We start from the raw sequence: 18,468 nt of genomic DNA, 5'->3' as shown, positions 1-18,468 counted from the left end.
ATTTATTTATATATACATATATATTATAAAGTGTGGATAGTGTGTGTGTGTGTGTGTGTGTGTGTGTGTGTGTGTGTGTGTGTGTGTGTGTGTGTACCTCAGTGCACATGTGCAAGTCAGAAGGGAACTTTCAGGAATTGGTTCTCTCCTTCCACCAAATGGGTCCCAGGGATTGAAGCCAGGTCAGGTCATCAGGCCTAGTGGCATCTCCCTGTACTGACAAAGATATATTTTAAGAAAAGACAACCCTGAGCTGGACAGCAGAAAAAGATGTTCAGCCAGCATCTACAAACTCTATATGATAACCGTTATGGCTGGAGCCTGGACCTTACCAGCTCCACACGGTGCTGTGGAGAAGACGGGGCTGGGGCCTGCCCTCAGCCTCCACTCAGGATGAATGAGAACAGTGAGGAAAACATGGGGGAGGTGTGAAGTCGCTGACCACCCCTGGTCTTAGGCTAGCTATGATCTTGCTCTGCCTTGGCTTCTCTGTTCCAGGGCAACACCAATTCTAGAACCTTCGTTAATGTGCAAAGGAGACTCCAGAAATATCAGCTGGGAGTCGAGACCCTGGGTTCAAGATCTTGGGGGTGAGGAGAGAGTGAAGTTAGGAGCAATAACGGTCTGAGCATCTCTGACTTGGGGGCGGGGGCTCAGCCTCCAGAGTGACCAGAGCTGGGAGCCCCAGACCATTTAGAGCTGACTGTACTGAACCAGGGCTTCGGGGCTCTTCCGCTCAGGAAAACCCTATTCTGTCCTGAGCCGGTGGAAGAAAGAAAACAGGAAACACATGTTCTTAAAAGGAGGCTGAGCACCTAGACCCAGAATGCCCTCCAGGGAGAGTCTGTGCCTTGTCCAGGGCTTTCTCACCCCACCTGGGGACCTACCCTGACCAGCCCTTGAGGGAGAGACACATTTGTCAAACTTACCCCAAGAACAAAAACACTGGTAGGCAGGATATCTGTGTTCTTACCAACTCCTGTGCAACCTTGAGCAAGGAGCGCAGCCTCTCTGGGCTTGTGTCTCTTCTCCCTGGAAAAAAAAAATGGAGGCTACTCTTGTCTTCTCTGCTTCACCTGTCTCGCTGGCTTGGAATGATAAAGTACCACACACGTAGAAACAAGTGGGAACGCCAAAGAGAGCCTTTCTTCCCGCGTTCCCCACCCCTTCCTGCAAGTTCTAAGTACTAGGACGCCTCCTCTGAGTGCCCCAGAGAAAATGAGTGACTCACCCATGACAGCCCCCCCTGGCATCCATCCTTTGCTTCTCCTCTGTCAGAGGCCTGATATTCTGAGGTGTCTGGCCATCTTGTCATAAACTCACGAGCACCTGACGTCGGCAGCCTGGTTATTCTTCCCATTCTTCCTTTTGTCTGCAGGTGCATCAGAAGCCCTGGCTGGAGGTACAGGATCCGGGTGAGAGCAGGTCATGACAAGCCTGAACCCCATCCACGCCTCTTCCTTTGATCCAGTCCTGACTGATGGCGACTTTGGATTTGACCAGCACAGTTACTAGGCACAGATAACCAGACCCAGGGGAGAGCAGCCTGAAGGGGTGCTATGATGTGTCTCTGAGCTGTCTGTGGCCCAGGTAAGGGGACTCAGGAAGCCTTTCTGGACTCGCCTTCATCTGCCCACACCAGACCCAGCCACAGGTCCGATTTGTCCTGCCTACGCTGCATCTAGGTAGATGCCAGGGTCTCTTAGGAGAAAGAGGGTTGGGAAGCATTCAGGATGTTGAAAGTTTCGAGACTCTGGTGTGTATACCAGCTCGTTCAGAGTGTCGACCTATGCCATCCATTTCCTGCTGTGGGATGTTCTGTATGTCCTGTGGGAGCCCTTCTTGGGTTCTTTGTGGCGTTACCCAGCAGGTCCGTATAGAGGATGATTAGGACCATGGGCCTGAGTGCAGGTGTTTGAGATGGTCTGCACTTGGCTGTGCTGGGGGATGGTCTGTATGTCAAGTTGCTCTGATTGGTTAATAAATAAAACCTGATTGGCCGTGGCTAGGCAGGAAAGATAGGCGGGACTAACAGAGAGGAGAAATAAAAGGACAGAAAGGCAGAAGGAGACGCGGCAGCCGCCGCCATGACCAGAGACACTGCAGCCGCCGCCATGACCAGCAGCATGTGAAGACACCAGTAAGCCACCAGCCACATGGCAAGGTATAGATGTATGGAAATGGATCAATTTAAGATAAAAGCACAGTTAGCAAGATAAGGACAGTTAGCAGGAAGCCTGCCACGGCCATGCAGTTTGTAAGCAAATTAAGTCTCTGTGTTTACTTGGTTGGGTCTGAGCGGCTGTGGGACTGGCGGGTGACAGAGATTTGTCCTGACTGTGGGCAAGGCAGGAAAACTCTAGCAACAATTTCCCCTCAGGAGCATCCATGGGTTTTCCTCTGTGCCACTGTGGGAAGTCCTCTTAGAGCCCGGCCTCAGACCAATAAATAACTAGCAAGGAGCTTAAAGAAGAGCTAAGAGTGCCCGGGCGGTGGTGGCACACACCTTTAATCCCAGCACTCAGGAGGCAGAGGCAGGCAGATCTCTGTGAGTTCGAGGCCAGCCTGGGCTACAGAGGGAGTTCCAGGACAGCCAGGGCTACACAGGGAAACCCCTGTCTCAAAAACACAAAAACAAACAAACAAAAAGAAGAGCTAAGAGGCCCACTGGGGAGGAAGTATGCCGGGCGCTGGGCTCAGCTCTGTGTACAGAATGGAGATGGAGCTGTGAGCTAAGTCTTCACGGAGGGAACCTAACCTCATCCAGGCCAAGTGAGTGAGATGAGTGTGTATCTCCTACCTCCCCTCTTCAGTCTGCCTACTGGATGCAGAAGACTCTGAGGCCATAAGTTCAGGAGCCTGGGCCCCTGAGTCGACACATGCATGGCCTCGTCCCTGCCAGGAGCACCACCCACATCAGACAGTTTAGACAGTTGAGTGAGAATTAGCCTCTGTGGTGTTCAGCCAGGGAAATTTACGGATCTGTTTGTTTTATCAGCAAACATTACCATGAGGCAATTACGACTGCAAGAAGAAAATGGCCCAACACTTCTAGTATCTTCTGGCCTACCTCCAACATAGGGTTTGGACTGTGGTTGGATTCCCTCGACCAGCCTTGATGCCATAAGTGTGCTGTGTCAGAAACAGAGATGAATGCATGGGTGTCCTTCCAGGACGTCAGAATTTGTTGAATAACAAGAAATCCACAAGGTGCAGCTGTTTCACTGGCAGGCCCTCTAGCAAGTAGTCTCTCTTTCCTTGATAGCTCTGGCCAAGGCAAACACCGGCTCTTTTACTACAATCTTAACGGCTAATATTAACTCTCAGTCCATACATCACACACACACACACACACACACACACACACACACACACACACACACTGAAGAGAAAAAAAAAAAGGCCACAGAAGAGTTCAAATGATTTCAAAAGGGACCAGAGAGTCATGGAAACAGCAAAAAGAGTCTCCATAGGCCTGGCAATGGTGGTGCACGCCTTCCACACCATCATTGGGAAGTTAGAGGCAGGCGGATCTCTGTGAGTTCGAGGCCAGCCTGGTCTACAGAGTGAGTTCCAGGACAGCCAGACAGGACAGAGGAACCCTGTCATGAAGAAACAACAACAAAACCAACCAACCAACCAACCAACCAACCAACCAACCAACCAACCAACCAAGAGTCTCCATAGGGGTAAGGATATGAAACAAGGTGGGAAGTCTGCTAGAGTCGTGACTGGAATTTGAGCAGAGTTCCGGGAAAGGAGTCTAAATACTGAGGCACTGCAGGACTGTGGAGGCCAGTGGGGCAAAGGGCAGGACCAGGTCAAGATAGATGGACAGACAGAAGACCCTGATAGACAAACAGGAAGACAGGCAGATGACAATTCAAGTAGGGCTGCATCGCCAGAGGGGACCACACCAAATGGAAGCCCGGGGAACAGTTGGGGGTTCTGTCTTTTGGTCCCTTGACACACCTTCTGCACAAGCCGGGTGACCAGGTGCCCAGCTGATGGGGGGAGGCGCATTGCTACTGTTGGGTTAAGGGCCCTCCTCTTTTGGGGGTCCTTCAAGGGAGCTGCACCTTTTCCGATCTGGTTTTCTCGACATGATTTTAATATGCCATTTGCTCCTGCAGTCTCAATTATTAAAGGGTGGCACCCAAGAACAAGTCATTCATCAGTCTCAATCATGTGATTGGCTCCAACGGATGGTGCCGCTCACGTGACTACCAAGGTACGGCATCATCCTCCATCCTCAAAACGGGGTCAAAAGCTGCACGCGAAGTGGAGTTTCTTGGGCCGATGCCCAGTCTGAAAAGCACTTTTTCACACAAGAGAGAGTAACTTGGGGGGACACTGCCTGACCGTGTGTCATGGCGGGCCCCAGGAGGGGGAAGCTCTAAAAAGGAGCCCTGAGTGCATTTGTCCTTGTCTTACACGTCTTCCTGTTCCCATCCCAATCTCAGCCCTCAACCCAGCCTGGCCATGCTGACTGTCTAGATTCCAGCTGTTAGCAGCATTGTTGTAGGGCCTCTCTGCTTTGGGGCTCCCTGGGATCCCCGTCCCTCTTCTTCCCTCTCCAGGGTCTTCCCCTTCCTCTCTCAGAGGCCAGTGAACTCTGTGACAGTCCAGAGGCCAGATGAGCCCTGCCTCTATGGTAGGCTTACAACGGTGCCATCCCTCCATGCTAAAGGTGTTCCGTGTCTTGTCCATTGAACAAGGAGCAAGCTTGTGCTACAAGAGAGGGGACCCCCAACCTGCCTCTGCACCTGCATGTCATGATTCCCATTTTCCAGATAAGAAGACCGAGGCATGGAGAGTATATGTCACCTACTCAGGAACACATTCTAGGACCAGGCCTAGAATCCAGGAGTGAAGCTTGTGCTCTGTATCACTACGCCTCATTGCCTGGAAACCACCAGATGTTCCATAGATGTGCTCAGTAAAACCAATGTGGCAGATTGCTTCCCGTTGACCAAACAAAGCCTCCTAGAGGGGCCTCTGCAGTATTCTGAGGAGGCTTCCTGGAAAACGTAGCATCTGGGGATTGTCATATAATCTCACTGGCCTGACTTACCTTTCAAGGTTCTCAGGAGTGTGTGTGGTATATGGGTATGTGTTCTTATATGTATGCATGTGTCCTACATAGGCCCAGCAAGGAAAGTACAGAGAGAGATTTGGAGTGCTTGCTAGCCAAGAGAAATGAGATATAAGCCACAAATATATGATATATGTACCAGCATATATAAAATAACTTTTCTAGTAGCTACATTTAAAATGGAAGAAATATGAAAAAATAGATAAAAGAAAATGATAAATTAACCCTAGTATCTTCTATTAGAGCCATTTTATAAGAAATGCTATTGTTTTAACATGTAACCAAAGTAAAGAAAAGAAAGAAAGAAAAAAAAGAAGAACATAGGATTTTTTTGTCACTGTACTAAACCAGCAAAGGCCACTGTTCATTCTTCATGAACAACACTGCTCAAGAAGACCAGCCACATCTCAAGAGCCACATGAGTGGCTTGTTGCCACTGTCTTGCAAAGCACAGCTCCGGTCTGGGCAGCCGAGGTTAGCCTGACCCTGAGAATATGCTCTGGAAGTCTCAACATGGTGCCTCCCAACGCTCTGGAAAGCCCACGTGGTCAGGCCTTGCTTAGCAAAGCACGTTATAACTCCGTAAGTAGCAGGCAGGGAAATCCATGCTCCATAAACACGAACTGCTGTGTGTTAAGATCCAGGGAAAGCGGCAGACAGTTTTAATCTGCTGCAAGGCCAGCATGTGTTTATACTTTTCTATTTACAGTAGGCCCGACGACGAGGAGGAGGCCTGTAAACAGCTCAGGGCGCGCCAAGTGGCCCGGCACTCCACACAGCTGCGCAGCCGAGGTCCCCAGACCCTCAGGTTACAAGCAAGCCCAGATTAAACCCGAAAGTTTTCATGACCAAGGAAATGTGAGGGGGTGGTGGGAAGTGGAGCAAAGAGCCAGGCCAGGAAATTGTTGCCAGCTGCGGTATGTAGACACCCAAGATGGTAGACGCCTGGAGTCTGCCCTGTGTCTTCTGGGCTCCCAGAGTCTACACCTAGGAGAGGTACTCCAAAAACTCTAGCGTAGCCAGCTGGCTGAGAATGACCCACAGGAGGCTGGGTCATCGTCTTGAGCAGGCACAGAGGGACCCTGGCTCAGCAGGCCACCTAACTTTGAAAGCTTTGTACCGCTACCTTGAAAGTCTTCATTTTTGAGCTGTAGGTTTACGTTTTCATTTTGTACTGGGCCCTGCGAATTGTGGATCTGGTCAGGGGTAGAGGCTGGATGCGGGCAACAATAAGCTCTTCCGGCCCAGGATTCCTGATGGGGAGGGGTTGGGTATGCTGTGGTTACCCTGTAAGTAACTCAGGAGAGCCAAGCCCTGGAGAACAGCGCCGGGAGGCTGTATATTTTCCAAAGTTCAGATCACAATGGTTTCTTTTCATTTAAAGAAAAATACCGCAACCATTTCCTACCAAAGTTTAAGTCTTACACACACACATGCACACAAACCCCACATATTTTTAACCTACCAAAGAATGTGCTTTTTAAAGCTGTTTCCAGCCCTTCCTGAGGCTGAGAACCTTCTCTCTGCTTAAAGGGAGAGCCCTAGGTTCTAGAGAGGAGTCTGGTCGGCTTCAAAGCCACAGCCTACAAAGCTGGACAGGGAGAAATAATGAGCTGGTGTTGGTGGGCCACCCCTAGATTTACCAAAGACCTACCGATCAGGGCAGGCATTTCATCCTCCTGGATGAAATCCACAATAACACCACTGTATCCTGCTCCTTCACCTATTAGAAATATCACCTCAGTCATTCTTCCGACCACCTTAATTCTCCTCTCTTTGGATGGGCTATCCTCACTCACGCACAAATGTGTCCCCAAACCTTCCATCCTAAAACAAAAATTTCCAGCAAGAAAAATATACTCGACCGCTCCCTGTTTATTTCCCTGGAGAGCAAGCTTTCTGGAGAGAGTTATCTAAACTTGCTCTTTGCATTCACTTTGCCTGGGTCCTTCCCTCTAGGCTGTGTGGGGTGTGTGGGTGTGTGCACACGTGGGAGCATATAGAAGTCGGAGGTCAATCTCCTCCATATGTGTTTTTCCTCAGGACCCAAGCACCCTGTTTTTGAAACAGGGCCTCTTACGGGGACACCTGTGTGGGAGTGCTGCCAGAGTTCAGCTGAAGGAGGAGAAGCCACCCTGAATGTGGGTGGTGCCCTTCCAGGAGGCCCTAGACTCAATCAAAAGGAAAAAAAAAAAAAGCAGAAAGCAAGCTAAGTGTTAGTATTCAGGAGGGGGTGTGGCCACTGCCCCCCACCGCTGCCTCTCTGCCTTCCTCACCACGGTGGAGTCTCTTTGAACTGAGACCTAAAGCCCTTTTGTCCATAAGATGCTTCTCGCAGGCATTTTGTCTCAGGAACGGCGGCTGATGCAATGCTTCTACCATTTCTGGATGATCTAAGGACCATGCACTGTTTTAACTCTACTTGAGAACATCCACCAACACATGCTGTGCATTTCAGATGTGTCAAATATCTGCTTCAGACCCTACAAGGAATCATCTTTTATATATATATATATATATATATATATATATATATAGAGAGAGAGAGAGAGAGAGAGAGAGAGAGATATCATACACACACACACACACACACACACACACACACACACACACACACACACACTTTGGACTAATACAAAGTCCAGAGGCCTTTCCTTTTTTTTTTTTTTTCATTTATTTATCTAGGGAGTGTGTGCACATGTGTGCACATTTATGGTACTGGGCATTAAACCCAGTACCTCACACATGGGAGGTAAACACTCCCCCACCCCAGGCCCAGCCATCTTTTTTTTTTTTTTTTTTTTTTTTTTGCATGTGTTTCTTTTATTTTGGATGTTATAGTTACATCGTTTCTCCTTTCTCTTTCCTCCCCCTCTAACCCTTCCACAGACTCATCTTTGCTCTCTTTCAAATTCATGGCCATTCCCCTTTGTTAGTACATGCATACATGTGATACATCCATCCTTGATTGACTGATTGATTGATTATTTATTTATTTATTTGTTTATTTATTTATTTATTTTGGTTTTTCGAGACAGGGTTTCTCTGTGTAGTTTTGGTGCCTGTGCTGGATCTCGCTCTGTAGACCAGGCTGGCCTTGAACTCACAGAGACCCGTCTGGCTCTGCCTCCCGAGTGCTGGGATTAAGGGCGTGCACCACTGCCATTCAGTTATTTATTTACTTTTAGATAATATCTTGCTAAATTGCCTAGCTAGTCTGAAACTCAAGATCCTCCCACCTTGCCATCCTAAGTTCTGGGACTGCAGGTGTCTGTACCGCATCCACTTCACGGCTGCCTTTTCTATGATTCTTCCTGCCTGCCTGCCTCTCCAAGATCGCATCTGAGTGCATTTCCCTCTGCTGCAGACAGCTCTCTGTTGCAAGTCATCAGAGGATGAGATCGCCCTGGGTTTGTGTTTCTCAAAGCATCCCTATTTCTTCTCTGTCTTTGCTTTGCTTCCACATAGTCGTAGCTGGAAGTCAATCACAGGCTTCGGGGCTTCATTCTGTGGACCTCTGGATTCAGCGCTCTCGCTGGAGAATCGGTCATCTATCTGTTGCGTCTTTCTTCTGCCTTTCAGGATGTTACCTTTGCGTTTGCTTTTCAGCCTGCACTCATTCTCCCCATAAAGGATAAGATGAAATATGGGAGGAAAGGAAGCGGCATGCTTCTGTTACCTCAGACCAGACCAAGGTGTCTTCTTCATGATGCTCAGAGGAAGTCCTGGAGATGGTACCATGTATCTGGCAGCCACCATAGCCACAAGAACCGGGACCCTTTCCTAAGGATGCTGTTGAATCTGATCACCGAACTGCAGGATCCTGGCCCTGGGCTAAGGTAGAGGAAGACCGGAAGAAGGGAGTGGAGGCAGAGTCCTACCTGAGCTGTTGGCATCCGGAAATACTGAGAGCTACCTTGTGACTCGTGGCCCTTGGCCAATGGCATGTGAGAGCACATGACAGATGCCATGTTCCAGCAGACACAGTAAGAGCCAGTGTCTCGATGAAACCTAACGTTCACAGCCAGATGAGCAGAGTCACAAGATCAGTACCACGAGAGCAGCGACCTTTGTTGTGTTCACTGCTGTGTCGCTGGCTCATAGATGGGCATCTGTCTGTCCCGTAGCAAGTACTCAATACACATTTATCAAATTAACTGAATAGGGTGAACCTTGGCTTCTGCCTCAGTGGAAGCCTCACTCAAAAAAAAAAAAAAAAGTAATATATTTGCCCAACTGGACATGCATCTCCATTCCCAAATAAAGACAATACCCTCTAGCTGCGTGGTCAGCCTTCCGGGTGCCCCCTTCTCTACCGGCTCCTTACACAGGCTAAGAGACAAATCTATGGCCTCCCACTTTGCTTCATTCTTGGCCTGCACTTGAGAACATGGTCCTCATGGTAACTGCTGCAAAACACGTTCTTTTTTTCCTTTTGGTAAAAACAGGGAATATGGCTCAGTCGGTAATGTACTTCCCACGCAAGCAGGAGGATCTGAGGCTGAGCCCCAGCACCCATGAAAAAGCCAGGCACAGTAGCCCATACCCATAAGCCAAGCCCTGAGGAAGTGGTGATGAGCCAGGCCAGGCAGTCTAACTGAAGATTAAATCCCAGGCTCAGTGAGAGACCCTGTCTAAAAAATGGAGTGGATGAAGGAGGAGGGGCTTGTGTTGTGGGAAGTAGACAATGGGAAGAGAGACACTGGATAGAGGTATGAAATTGTCAAACAATAAACAACACTATTAAAAAAAATAAGGTGAGGAAGACACCGTATGTCAACCTCTGGTCCACATGTGTGTGTGTGTGTGTGCGCGCACACACACACACACACACTGTATTTGTCTCCCGACAAGCCTGTGAGCAGTGTAGCGAAGAGAGCTGGGAAGAGATGCTGGCCGAACTCTGTATTTAAAAGTCTAACCTTGGGACACTGCCAACGGTGAACCTGAAGCTTCCCGGGCCGAAGACCCCAGGAAGAAAGGCTCTTGCTGGCACAGGACCATGTGGGACTCAGAGGCTTTAGAATAAGAGAAGGGTCTTGTAAGCACAGCCTGGAGAAGGCTGGAAGCCTGGACTAGAACATGGCTGGGAATTTTCCCCAAATGGACGGGAATTGACACCAGGCATTTATTTACTTTATATTGTGGGAGGACTGCCATGGATATGTCAATTTTATCTATCTGGAGACTGTAATAGAGGTTACTATCTCTTCAATGAATCCCCTTTGCCGCTATTGCTGAGTTCTAAATATAAAGACACCTCCCCGCCCCCAAACATGGCTGAGGCAAACCAGTGGGCTAGCTTCTCTCCAGTGAAGACCCCAGGCTCACAATTACCCTAACCATGGCTAGGGCAGAACCAGGCCTGTGCCTGTCTGGAGCAGTATGTGTGTGTCACAGGATCAATACACTGTGAGTTGTTCCCTCTCTAGACAAAGATAAACACGCACAGAAAACTGACCGGTGGGTCAGTGGAGAAAGACTTAGGATTCTGAACTCTGTTTTGCAAATGGCTGGAAAGGCATTGGCTAGAACGGAACACGGTCTCCACGAAGATTAGGATGCCTTCCTCTGGGTTTGTCCAGGGAAAGCCCCCAAGTGTTCTCAGACCGTGGCAGGCCCGCAAGCGCTCCAGCCGAAGCCAGTCCCTAGCCACATCCCATCTACCCCAGAAGGGCGACGGGGGAGAAGTGGAGTCCGGCTTTAGCGTTTTATGAAATTGTTCTGACTTTCTTGTTTGTTTCTGCAAGAGAAAAATACTCAGCCCTGACCCCAGGGGAAGCAGGAAGGAGCAAACTGCAGCCTGTTTCTGGGGTGCTCTGAGTCCCCCCAGGAGGAAGGGAGCACCCAGTTTGAAGGGCCAGGCCCCCACTTCCTGGAATGGAGCTGACAAGCTGGTGGGCTGCTTTTTTTGCAGACTGTGACCATTTCTCGATGACATTAATTCACTTGTTATACTCATTGGTAGCCTTACTAGGTGACGTGGAAAGAGCATTGTCTTAGTTTAGCTTGCTGTAACAAACAAGCCAGTCATACCTCGGCGGGTGAGATGATGATAGCCCACCATGTAAAAGCTCTTGCCACGAAAGCCTAGCAATTCCGGTTTGGTCACTGGAACCTACATAAAGGTGGAACCAACGCCACAAAGTTGACCTCTGACCCCCCTCAAGCACCCCGTGGCACGCATGCACACGGCTGCACATGTGCACACACACAATCTTGCACGATAACAATGAAGTTTAGGGCCTGGAGAGATGATGGTTCAGTGGGTTGGGACAGCTGCTGTCCTTCCAGAGGACCTGAGTTCAGTTCCCGTCACCTACCTCAGGCACTTCACAACTGCCTGCAACTCAAGCTCCCGGGCATTTGGTGCCTCTGGCCTCCTCTGCACCTGCACACACATGCAACATCCCCATATACAACTTAGAATAATAAAAATGAACATTTTTTTTAAAGTTTTCAACTTAACATATCTGGGAGGCTTAAGCAACGTTTATTTCTACATCTGGGAGGCAGAAGTCCGAGATCAGGGTGCTTGGCAGGGCTCTGGTGAGGGACCTCTTCCTGGTTGCATATTATTTACCTCCTGTTGCGTGCTTTTACGGTGGACACTCTGTTGTGTCTCTTCACAAGGGTATGAAAGCTATTTGTACGGGTTCCGATTTCATAACCGAATCACCCCCCACCCCAGTCACCTTCTAGTACCCTCCATTAGCCGTTCTTAACTTTTGTGTGGACCCCAACTTTCAGCCTATTTTATAAAAGAGGAAACCAAGACTCCGTAATGTTAGTTAACTCACTGGAGAATGATACAGAGAGACTCCTAAAGTCAGCCCTCTGACTCCAAATCTCCAGCCCTACCCATCACTTCCGCGTGCTCCCAGGCTTTGCCTTTCCTGCACCTCTGTGCCAGGTTGTCTCTGCAATCCACACCACAGAAAATACCTAGCCCCGAGAAAAGGAGCTCAGTCCCTACTGATCTCCGTCGATGGCTGGTTGTGTGGTCTCAGACACATCCTTTGCTCTCTCGTTGAACCTCAGTTTCTTCATTTGATTCTTCATTCACTGTCAAATGAAGAATCGGTCCTGTCTTCCTACCTCTATCAGTTGGTGGAGGGATCAAGTAAAGTGACTTTTATTTTAAAAAGGGAGGCAGAGGCAGATACAGAAAGATCATCGTGGGTTCAAGACCAGCCTGGCAGGCAGCAAGGCTCAGTCAAGACTGCACAGTGTGATCCCAGCTCAAAAGATAGATAGATAGATGGAAAGATAGATAGATAGATAGATAGATAGATAGATAGATAGATAGATAGATAGACAGACAGACAGACAGACAGACAGACAGACAGACAGACAGACAGACAGATAGATAGATAGATAGATAGATAGATAGATAGATAGATAGATAGAGATAGACAGATAATAGACAGACAGACAGATGTCTTTGCAAAACAGTCCAGTCCTTTGAACATAGCAGTGAGGTGAAGAACAGCTCGATTTTGTAGAGAAAGTTCCTCCCCTCCTTCCTCCCCCGCACAGGAAGTCAGGCAAGGGAATAGCAAGCAGCCCCTCAGCTCTTGGTCCTGCAACTTCTGGCCATGGCTGGAAGCCACCAGGCCTCTCCATGGTGACAGGAAACACAGCTGCTTCTCATTTGCCCCCCAGTCTAAGACAAGACCCACTCTTCCACCAGCCAGCCCACAGGGGTCTCAGGCAGGCTCTCGGGGCCACGGCTTCTAAGTGGATCTTGCTTCTCTTTCTTTAAGAATGGAAAAGGCAAAGGAGAAGAGTGGATGCTCGGAAGCCCGGCAGGAAGAGAGGCATCACTGCTGGACATGGGCCGTTGTGCTCATAGCTACTCCCTCCCCTGCCCACAAGAAGGTTATCCACCCCTGCTCCAGACCCTGGGAATTTGGGATGACTCCTGGAGGAGGCACTCCCTTTCCTCACCGACCTTGGCCAATGCCATGTTAGACCTCATGTACATGTCGAAAGAACCAATATTGTTCTGGTCTCCACCAGCCCTCCACTGTCTTCCCCTCCACAAAGGCTGGCTTTCATCCTGGCTCCCAGAATGAAGATAGGGGTAGGGGTTCAAGGGCGAGTCCAGTTGTGTACCATGAGTGAGAAACAAAATGCTGTATTTAAGACTCAGGCACATTTGTTACTGCAGCCTTAGCTAGCACACGCTGACTGGTGCTCTGTCTAGTTCCTCCTGTCTTGGAGCCGAGTCTCAATCACATGCTTGTAGCCCAAGATCTGAAATTCCTGTTCGACTTCTATGTCCTGTGTGGAGGCTTCGTCTCTCCCATGGTCGCTTCTGGGCATCAGATGCCCAGTATATAAACTCTGCCCTGGGCTCCTCAGTAATCGGGCTCTTCTCTTCCATCGCAACCGTCCACCCTTCTGGTTAAACTTCCCAAGCACACTTGTGAGCACTTTCCCTCGCTCTCATGAATGGTCTACATGCCACTCCCTCCCACAGACAGCCCAGGGCAGCAGGAGGAAGCCAACTTCAGGCACTCCCTCTGACCTCCCTGACAGAGCCTCCACCTTCCGATGGGGTCCCACAGGTGCGTGCAGGGGTGACCTCGAGGGGAATTCTTTCTTCCAACTCTCATAAGGTAAAGCAAGTCCCATCCGCCAAACCAGTGCCTCTTGTCCCCACAGGGTCTGGGCCTGGGGGGAAAGAAACCAGACTTCGCTGCAGCCCTGGTCTTGGAAGCAGGCTCTAACCACGTTCTTTGCCATTGTGTGTGAGTCGCCCCCCACCTGAGGCATGATAAACTCTGCTCTCTCTCCCCTGCCACGCCTTGCCTCATTTCTCTGTCCACAGGGTGTGGATTTCCACACCTTTATCTCACAAATGAGCTGTGAGCCTCAGCTTGGAGCCCAAGACACTGTCTCCCCTCTCCTTCCCACAGCGGGAAGTATGAAGGCTCATCCTCTGGGCTGCAAGAAAGCATGATTAAAAGATGGTATCAAAAAGAAATTCATTCTGGCCGGGTGGAGGTGGTGCAGACCTTTAATCCCAGCACTTGGGAGTTCGAGGCCAGCCTGGTCTATAGAGCGAGATCCAGGACAGGCCCCAAAACTACACAGAGAAACCCTGTCTGGACAAACCAGAAAGAAAGAAAGAAAGAAAGAAAGAAAGAAAGAAAGAAAGAAAGAAAGAAGGAAGGAAGGAAGGAAGGAAGGAAGGAAGGAAGGAAGGAAGGAAGGAAGGAAGGAAGGAAGGAAGGAAGGAAGGAAGGAAAATTGCGATGGTAAATTCTATGTTTTCAATCGAAAATCTTTAACTTTTAATTTCTTTTCTTATTCAATTTTTATTTATAATCATAAACTTTGTAATCAGCTGGACTTGGAGGGGAATGAGGGAAATATGGACTCCAAAGAACTTCAGTGAGAGCAGAGATGACTGGGTACTGCGAGCAGATGGGGTGGGGGTGCTCTCCTGAGCGACAGAAGGGATGGTCTGGTGGGTGAGATGCCCGCAAGTCAAAAGAATTAGAGTTGTCCACAGTCAGCAACAATGATCTTGCTGGCCTTGCCATTCCTGGACCAAAACGCTCCACGGCTTCCACGATCCTCACTCCGGTCCTTTTTCACGTTCCCAAGACCACATCTTTGCCATCCAGCCGCTCAGTCTCAGCGCGGATGAGAAACGGGGAACCGTTTGCGTTCGGTCCGGCGTTTGCCATGGACAAGATACCAGGGCCTGCATGCTTCAGGAAGAAGTTCTCATCCTCCAGTTTCTCCCCGTAGATCGACCTGCCAGCCACCAGGGCCACCGTGGCGTGTGACGTCACCACCCTGGCACACGAATCCTGGGATAGTCCTGTGAAAGGAGGAACCTTATATCCAAATCCTCTCTCTCCGGCGTGGAAGTTTTCTACTGTCTTTGGAACTTTGCAAACGTCTTGAAGGAGACGCGGCCCCCCGGGCTCACCCAAGAACACCGTGGGGTTGACCACGGCTGCAGTATGTGGTGACGGGGCTCGGCGCCACCTGCAAAGCTGCTTTTACGTGTTTTTTTTTTTTTTTTTTTCTTTAATGAAAAGTTATTTTCTAAAAAAATCAAGTCAAAACCAGGGATGGTGGCACACATCTGTGATTCTAGAACTTGAGAGGCTGAGGCAGGAGGATGGCAAGTTCCAGGACATCCTGGGCTACAGAGTGAGACCTTTCCAGAAAGAGAGATTGAGAGAGCAAGGGATGGCGGGAAAAGAAGAGAGAGAGGAGGAGGAGGAAGGGGAGGAGGAAGAAGAAGACATAATCATGTAAATAGATTTTTTCCCCAATTCATTCCCCCATTACATCGACGGTACAGAAGAGACCTAAAGTGAGGTGGGGGCTCCGGTCAGAGTGTTACCGCCCAGTCACGTCCTCCTAAACCCGAGTACTCAAGCTAGACTTGCCAAGCCGCAGCAGAGTCAGCTTTCTACCCGGCAAGCAATAGGGGAGCAGTGAGTGTTGGGGAGCAGTGGGCGTTGGGGAGCAGTGAGTGTTGGGGAGCAGTGAGTGTTGGGGAGCAGTGAGTGTTGGGGATCAGTGGGCGTTGGGGAGCAGTGAGTGTTGGGGAGCAGTGAGTGTTGGGGAGCAGTGAGTGTTGGGGGACAGTGAGTGTTGGGGAGCAGTGGGTGTTGGGGGACAGTGAGTGTTGGGGAGCAGTGGGTGTTGGGGAGCAGTGGGTGGTGGGGATCAGTGGGTGTTGGGGATCAGTGGGTGTTGGGAGCAGTGAGTGGTGGGGAGCAGTGGGTGTTGGGGGAGCAGTGGGTGTTGGGGGAGCAGTGGGTGTTGGGGAACAGTGAGTGTTGGGGAGCAGTGAGTGTTGGGGAGCAGTGAGTGTTGGGGAGCAGTAGGTGTTGGGGACAGTGGGTGTTGGGGAGCAGTGAGTGTTGGGGAGCAGTAGGTGTTGGGGACAGTGGGTGTTGGAGAGCAGTGAGTGTTGGGGAGCAGTGAGTGTTGGGGAGCAGTGAGTGTTGGGGAGCAGTGAGTGTTGGGAGCAGTGGGTGTTGGGGAGCAGTGAGTGTTGGGGAGCAGTGAGTGTTGGGGAGCAGTGAGTGTTGGGGAGCAGTGGGTGTTGGGGAACAGTGAGTGTTGGGGAGCAGTGAGTGTTGGGGAGCAGTAGGTGTTGGGGACAGTGGGTGTTGGGGAGCAGTGAGTGTTGGGGGAGCAGTGAGTGTTGGGGAGCAGTGGGTGTTGGGGAGCAGTGGGTGGTGGGGAGCAGTGAGTGTTGGGGAGCAGTGAGTGGTGGGGAGCAGTGGGTGTTGGGGAGCAGTGGGTGTTGGGGGAGCAGTGGGTGTTGGGGAGCAGTGGGTGGTGGGGAGCAGTGAGTGTTGGGGAGCAGTGAGTGGTGGGGAGCAGTGAGTGGTGGGGAGCAGTGAGTGTTGGGAGCAGTGGGTGGTGGGGAGCAGTGAGTGTTGGGGAGCAGTGGGTGTTGGGAGCAGTGGGTGTTGGGGAGCAGTGAGTGTTGGGGAGCAGTGGGTGTTGGGGAGCAGTGGGTGTTGGGAGCAGTGGGTGTTGGGAGCAGTGGGTGGTGGGGAGCAGTGGGTGTTGGGGAGCAGTGAGTGTTGGGGAGCAGTGAGTGGTGGGGAGCAGTGGGTGGTGGGGAGCAGTGGGTGTTGGGAGCAGTGGGTGGTGGGGAGCAGTCGGTGTTGGGGAGCAGTGGGTGGTGGGGAGCATCTATCCATGTGGTTCCGTGTTCTCCCAGGAGTCCTTGGGCAGAGAGCTCCTGCAGCCTTCCGCAGGCTCCCCAGCCTTCCACCTCGGGTCCTTGCTCCCCACTGATCACACAGATCCTCTGAGGACAGAAACACTTGGTCCTGTTTGTTTTCCCCTCTTCCTCTGCCCCTAGCTTTCCAATTCCGTTCCAGATCCCCAAGAAGAGAGGGCAGGGGCTCCAGCAAAAGCACAAGCCTTGAAGTGAGTTTGCCAGTGAGTCACGGCAGTCCTTTTGGTGGTTTGGGGGGTGTGGGGGTGCATACATTTTTATTTATATCAGTATGCGGATGGCACAGTGAGCAGGCACAGGTTAGAGATTTGAAGTCACATTCCAAGGGTTTACCCAGAATGTGTGTTTGCCCTCGGGGCTATCTTACCCGCCCTATTTAAGACAGGCTCTCCTGTATCCCAGGCTGGCATCGAACTTGCTATGTGGCCCTTGAGTTTCGGATCCTCTGATTTCTGCTTCTGGGTGGTGGGATTACAGATGCATCCCACCATGCCCAGTGTTATGGAGTCCTGGGATTCGAACTCGTGTCTGCTCATGCTAGGCAAGCACCCCACTAGAATCACTATTGCTTTGTTCTGAGACAGGGTTTCACTACACAGCCTTGGCTGACCTAGGATTCAAGGCTGACCTTGAACTGACAGAGATCGAGCTACCTCTGCCTTCCAAGGGCTGGGATTAAAGGCGTGCTCCACCAGCTCCCAGCTAAATCATCACTGTTTTAGTCCTGTACTGGCACTTTGCATTTCATAAGCATCTGGAACGACAAAGAACCTTACCGGTGAATTAACCCCTGAGAGTCTGGAAGTGCCGAAAGGCGGGACTTTCTACGCAGAGGGAATGTGAAGGAATGGCCGTTACTAGGTCTATTCTAGTTGTTATCAGTAGCCATGGCAGCCGCCCCATCACCGTGTGATGTTTCAGAGTTGACAGGGGAGTCTCCTAGGTACATGTTATCTCTGGTGACTCGTAAGTAACCTACTCAGGTGGGCTGCTGTTGTTGCCCCGTTTTACACGTGACGGGAAGAGGCTAAGGGAATACACGTGGCCACCCAAAGGCACATAATGAGAATTTGGACTTCAACTTAAATGGAGGGGTTGTGTGTGTGTGTGTGTGTGTGTGTGTGTGTGTGTGTGTGTGTGTGTTTCTTTTTAACTTCAAATATAGCACTGGCCGTCAAGCTTTGGCCCTTGATTCATTTAATTTCAAAATTAAAACATGAATTTTGATGATTCCCAACATAATGTATCCTATATATAGAATAGAATGCAAGTTGCCTTATAATCCAAAATTTTCTAGAAGTCACATTTAAAAAGTAAAAAGAAAATAATAAAAGTAAATCATAAGCCGGGCGGTGGTGGCGCACGCCTTTAATCCCAGCACTCGGGAGGCAGAGGCAGGCGGATCTCTGTGAGTTCGAGGCCAGCCTGGTCTCCAAAGCGAGTTCCAGGAAAGGCGCAAAGCTACACAGAGAAACCCTGTCTCGAAAAACCAAAAAAAAAAAAAAAAAAAAAAAAAAAAAAAAAAAAGTAAATCATAAAAAAGTAAAAAAAAAAAAAGGGTGAAATCAATTTTAACAACAATTTTCTCTAACTCAAGCTTAAATTTCTACACGAAGTAATAAGAGATTTCATATTGTTC

This window comes from Peromyscus maniculatus, chromosome 22 (assembly GCF_049852395.1).
Source record: "Peromyscus maniculatus bairdii isolate BWxNUB_F1_BW_parent chromosome 22, HU_Pman_BW_mat_3.1, whole genome shotgun sequence".
NCBI classification, from domain to species: Eukaryota; Metazoa; Chordata; class Mammalia; order Rodentia; family Cricetidae; genus Peromyscus; species Peromyscus maniculatus.
Note: the sequence above shows the minus strand (reverse complement) of the source record.